Source organism: Micrasema longulum, unplaced genomic scaffold (genome assembly GCF_059751315.1).
Source record: "Micrasema longulum isolate JH-2025_06_02 unplaced genomic scaffold, ASM5975131v1 h1tg001305l, whole genome shotgun sequence".
In the NCBI taxonomy this organism is placed as follows: domain Eukaryota; kingdom Metazoa; phylum Arthropoda; class Insecta; order Trichoptera; family Brachycentridae; genus Micrasema; species Micrasema longulum.
Window position 1 is genome coordinate 233861 of NW_028278492.1, and position 6000 is coordinate 239860.

Below are 6000 nucleotides of genomic sequence, written 5' to 3' on the forward strand. Positions count from 1 at the left end.
CAGTATTTAATATGTCATTAAAAAAAATGATTTCTTGCAACCATTTTTCCGATTTTTACAAAATGTCCTTATGCTCGCGCATAAACATACATCCATTATGGTTCACATGAGTCCCCACATTCTAGTAAGTTGTGGTCCTGTGGCTAGTGTCTCGGACTCACGGACCGAAGGTCCGTGGTTCGAATCCCACTCTACCCCAACTCGATTCCATTTTCTAATAGTGAGCTATTTACAACTCGTTGAAAATGGCCCTCAAAATTAAATATTTGGGTAAATCATAAGAACGCAAATATTTCTTTTTAAAAAAAAAAAAAAAACGACGCGCGACGAATCCAACCACTTTTTATGCGAATTTATATGAAGTCAAAAATGTTGTTTGGTTTTTGTTCGAAATCCAAATCTTCTAGTTTTGAATATCTTCTATCTTGATGTTAGGTAGGTACAATAAGGATGGGTCAAGGGAAGGATGGGAAAGAAAGGTAATCGGCCAGGAATAGTATCGATAAATGCTGTTATTTACTTAACAGAGTTTAGATATTTTCTCATCTGCACTGCAGAACCTACATACATCTAGAAGTTTTGGAAAGGTTCACTCTAGCAAGGTATTTGTTCAACCTGCAGTGCCCTGGGCGGGCTCCAGTAATAACCCTCACTTGATTTCGGCTGAGCTTTATTAGGTCGAAGGCAAACCTTTGCAAGGACGTACCCCAGATAGCAGTGAAACTTGGTACAAACTTGATTTAAGATTGATGGAAGGTTGAAAAGGAAAATTTGACGCGACAAGTTTTTTTAAAAGTTGCTGGAATATTGTTATGACAAATTTGAAGAGACAAGTTTTTACAAAACTTGCTGGAATCTTGTTATGTCAAGAATGGTATTTCAGAATCCGAAAGTCATATGGTGATGATCAACACATTGCCATATACATAAAAATATGGAGATAATCCATTTTTTATTATTTTTTTATTCAAACTGTTATATATTATCCCAGGACTTTTCTGCAAGACCGGTTTTTTTTCGGCACCACAACAGGCCGTGAGGCCCAATTACAGTGGTGAATTACAGCACAGTACGCCCAGCCTTAAGAAAATCACATTTAATTTTTGAGTTCTCACCAGGAATCGAACCCAGAACCTTCCATGTGTGAGCCAAATATCTTAACTACTACACCACGGAGGCCGCCAAATTAAATTAGTGCATGACAAATATCTAAAAAAATGGTTAATTCCAAACAATATTCAGATTGGCAATACTATCAAAGTCATAGAAAAATGATATATTTCACCGTTTTTGTCCGTGGGTTTCATGTCATTTTTAATTACGCATTTATCATTGGACGTTTTTAAAACTTTTAACATTGTCGAAGTGTTAATACTCAGTTTAAAGGATAAACTTTTGATATGCCACTGAGGAAAAAAACATTACAAATGTGTTTTTGTTGCACTGTCACTCGACAAAACCGTCTTGTCAAAAGCTCTTTAAAAGTAAGTATGATATGAATATCTCATCCACTGCACAATGCTTACAATAGTTTAAACTGATTAATTATTAAATATCACAAACATTAAACTATTATTGAATTGAATTGATTGAATTATGTTTTATTTACAGAAAAAAAAGGCTGTTGATAATATATCGATATAATAAACCAATACTTTAACCCCCGAGGCTCTCATACTTCACAAAAGTCAACAAATGGAAGAGTTGAGGAAATGAAGATGTTTAAACATAGGCAGAACGCTTAATGTTACTCAGTTTGTAAAGTGGCCACTTCAACCAGCCAATGACAGTACATAAGCCCAGTAAATACCTAGACTTCCATATGTCCTTCCCAAAATGTTTTCCCTTTGCTGCAATAAATTTTGATTTGAATATCGGATACTTTTTACCATGAGAAATCCCGCTAGTCAAAAAGCTAGTAAGTCATAAAACAGTTTTATTTATTTGTTTCAGAGTTGAGGGATAAAAGAATGCACCGGACTCTGATATCCAGTCAATTGACATGAATTATTTGTCATCACATCATCTGACATCACATCATCTGACATCACATCGTCTGACTTTCTTGGCAAAAATAAACCGTAATTTTTATTATTTATTCAAAATAAATATCCTGAGTAATAAAAACAAGATATTTTATTTAATATTAATATTTTTAAGAAACTTCGTGTTTTTTGTTTTTTTTGGTTTGTGTTTTTTTTTGTTTCGTTTTTTTTGTTTTTATCCTTTTTTTGTTTTTTTTCTCTATTTTTTTGTTTTTTTTTGTATTTTTTGTTTTTGTTTTTTTCTGCTAAATAAATCCAAACATCATGCGAGTTTGTTGGATGATAACTAGGAAGTTTGCTTTAAACTTGCCTCAAGTTTACAGAGTTGCAATCTCAAACTTGGGTCAAACTTGAACTCTTGATACTTCAAACTTGATACAAGCTTGAGGCAAGTTTAAATTGCTATCTGGGATGGTACACAGATATGATTAATATTTTTAAAAAACGCAAAAGGTACCGATACAGAAAATTTCATTCTGATAACCTTCAACAAAAAAACAAAATCAATCCAGTTTTGAGGTAAGGAAATCGGGAATGCGAGACGTCAATTTTATCGATTTTAGTAAGGCATAATCAGTCAGACGTGCAGTTGTTTTGTTTGTGTTTTTCGCATAGTATCGGGAAGGCACCTGTGAGAGAGTTATGACGAACTGAAACTCGCCATAATAACCCATAAAAGGTACTTGCGTTTTTTAATATGGTCATGTTTTGTTTTTTGCATTTGAGGGTAGCAGTATGCTGACGCATTCGTTCAATTAGTTAAAATGAGGATATAAAAACAAGGATACTGTTACAAAAATAAATATTAGTTTGAATGACAGAGGAAGGATATTTCAATCAATAATAAATCTATTAACTTTTCATCTTTATTAAGGAAGCGTCACGAATTGGCATTTATTAGCACCTAGATTTTGATTGACATCATTACTTGCATTAATAAATATCATCATTATTATGAAATATTTTACAGTTTGAATTGGAGAGTCGAAACAACCTACAGTTCAATGGCTGTGTAATAGGGTGGAGCATTTTTATATGGAAATATTTAAGTATAGATTGGGGAAAAAGTAATTTCGTATTTCACGCCCTTTTTTTTCAACTATGTATATCTCGTTTATTATTGATTATATTGGATCATACAATACGGCTTTGTAAAGTTGTAAGTGTTTACTACAAACTTTTTATTTAAAGTATTCCGCTTGGTCCGTTCAGTCATGAACTATCGTGCGTCAAGTATGGAGGTCTCAAAGGAAGAAATTCACCATATTTTACATTTTTAACCATCTGAAAGGGGAAAACGCGTCGAAAGCGACCATTTTTTTTTTCGATGTATACGGGGCCAATATTATTTCGGTTCGTGCTGCACAACAGTGGTTTGAGCGATTCCGTTCTGGTGTAGTGGAGTTGAATGATGCACCACGCTCTGGCAGGCCTGTGGTCGAAAATGTCGATAAAATCATGGAAAATATCGAGATAGACCGTTATGTTAGCAGTTGTAGCATCGTCTAGGAGCTGAATATTGATTGTAAAACCATTTTGAACCATTTTCAGAAGGCTGGATAAAAAAAAGCTCGATGTTAGGGTGTCACACGAGCTGACGCAAAAAAACCTAATGGACCGAATTTTCATCTGCGAATCGCTGCTGAATCGCAACAAAATCGACTCTTTTCTGAAACGGATGGTGACTGGTAATGAAAAGTGGGTAACTTGCGACAATGTCAAGTGACAGAGATCGTGGTCGAAAGCCAACGAAGCGGCCCAGACCATGGCCAAGCCAGGACTGACGGCCAAGAAGGTGTTGCTGTGTGTTTAGTGGGATTTTAAAAAAATAAAAAAATAAATTATTTTTTTATTAAATTGAAAACATATTATACATAATTTTATATAATATTCCCAAGGAGTTTAAAAAAAAAAACTCATTTAGGGACATACAGATAACAATATTTATTTAAAGGCGTTTTTATATTTTAAACTATAACATTATTTACAAAAGCAGAATAAAAATTATGATATACTACAAATTAAAAAGGGTATGAAAAAGATTTAAAAATAACAAAATAAACATTATACAATCTGGGAAAGAAAAATTGAAAAATATAAAAAGTTTAAAAATTACATGTATGTTTATACAAACTGAACTAGTACAAAATAAAAAAAAAATAATAAATTAACAAAATATACGCACACCCAATACAGGTTAAAAAATATCAAAAACGTATTAAAATTACGTATACAAGCTAAAAAAGAATAAAAAAACACAAATAACATTTCAATAGTATTAAAAATTACATATACGAGCAAAAACGGTAAAATATTAAAAGTTATATGTTCAAGATGCGCATTCCCTGGATAAAATAATTATTATTCAAGGTATTTATTCAAAGTACTTCTGGAAAAAACCATTCTTCAATTCGCACATCCTGTTTCTATATTTTGAAATTGGTACTTTAAATATTTGTGGCAATTTATAAAATTCCTTGAAACCTATGTATTGTAAAGATCTAGTACCAAACTTCGTAGACTTCACAGATCCAATCCAAAAATCGGGTTGTGGTCCTGTGGCTAGTGTCTCGGACACACGGACCAAAGGTCCGTGGTTCGAATCCCACTCTACCCCAACTCGATTCCATTTTCTAATAGTGAGTTATTTACAACTCGTTGAAAATGGCCCTCAAAATTAAATATTTGGGTAAATCATAAGAACGCAAATATTTCTTTTTAAAAAAAAAAAAAAAATATAAATATTATTTTTTGATCGAGTACTGTACTGATGGATGTCTCTAATGAAAGTGGGCTTTATGTTACTGTGCATGAAATACTCTACTGTAAGCTGCTTTCCTATGACCAAACGCTCAATTCTGCCCTCTACTGTGAACAGCTAAACCGTTGGCCAGCATTGGTGAATAGGAGAGGAGTCGTGTTTCATCGGGACAACGCCAGGCCGCACACATTTTTGATGACGCGCCAGAAGCTCAGGGAGCTTGAATGGGAAGTTCTTATACATCCACCCTACAGTCCGGACTTAGCACCAAGTTACTTACATGTTCCTGTCTATGGCCAACGCGCTTGGGGGTACAAATTTGGCCTCAATTGAAGCCTGTGAAAATTAGTTTTTCGAAATTTTTGCCGATTGGGACAAGGGCTTCTACGAAAGGGGCGTTATGAAGTTGAATTCTCGTTAGCAACAAGTTATCAAACATAACGAAGGATATTTGACTTAAATCGGATGATTGTAACAGTTTTTATAAAGCATTGAAATAAAGAGAAAAATACGAAATTACTTTTCCCCTACCAATATACTAATTCTAAAAATAGTTGGTACGTTGTTCGGATTGAGAAAATGACACTATTCCCGTGTTAATGTAGTGTATTGTGCACGTCAAAAAAAATAGAACGAAGATTTCAAAAATTCAATTTCATTCAATTCAATTTATCCAATACGTTTATGTATGTACGGCTTGCCTACCACATACCGCATCTGAGGACTTGAGTCTCCTTGGCGGTGCCCACATGCAAGGAAAAATTGCTCGTTGCCAAACGAGAAAAGCTATCCAAAGGAGCTCTCTGTAATCTGGTAGCCTTCTCATCTTTGTGCTGAAAAAATAATAATCCATTGATTGATAAAAAGAGGGAAGTGAATTCTTCACTGACTGGGATTAAATTGACTAGACATGACAAAACTTTTTAAAAGCCTTGAAACTCTTCTTGGAAGCGATCTGTATATCCGACAGCTCGGCCATGGACAGTGGCAAGAAGCTTTATTTGTAATCATAGAGAGGGGGAAAGGGACAAGATCACATGATGTGTTCAAAAGATTGATTAAGATGTCCGCAGCAGCACAAAAGAGAATCAATTAAAAACAAATATTTTTTCACCAATACAATAACCATAAGAGAGTATCACCTTAACTCATACGGTCCCCAAATTATTGAGCCATTCTTAAGTGTATTCCTTC

General features: G+C 34.1%; 1 long non-coding RNA gene across 1 annotated transcript in view; it reads right to left on the reverse strand.

Annotated features, from left to right (window-relative positions):
- Positions 1–5535, reverse strand: part of LOC148275983 (uncharacterized) — a 41061-nt gene extending 35526 nt beyond the window's left edge. Inside the window, exon 1 of the long non-coding RNA XR_015823893.1 lies at positions 5519–5535. This is a non-coding gene — a long non-coding RNA (uncharacterized LOC148275983). The remainder of the gene's footprint in view (positions 1–5518) is intronic.
- Between the last annotated feature and the right edge of the window lie 465 nt (positions 5536–6000).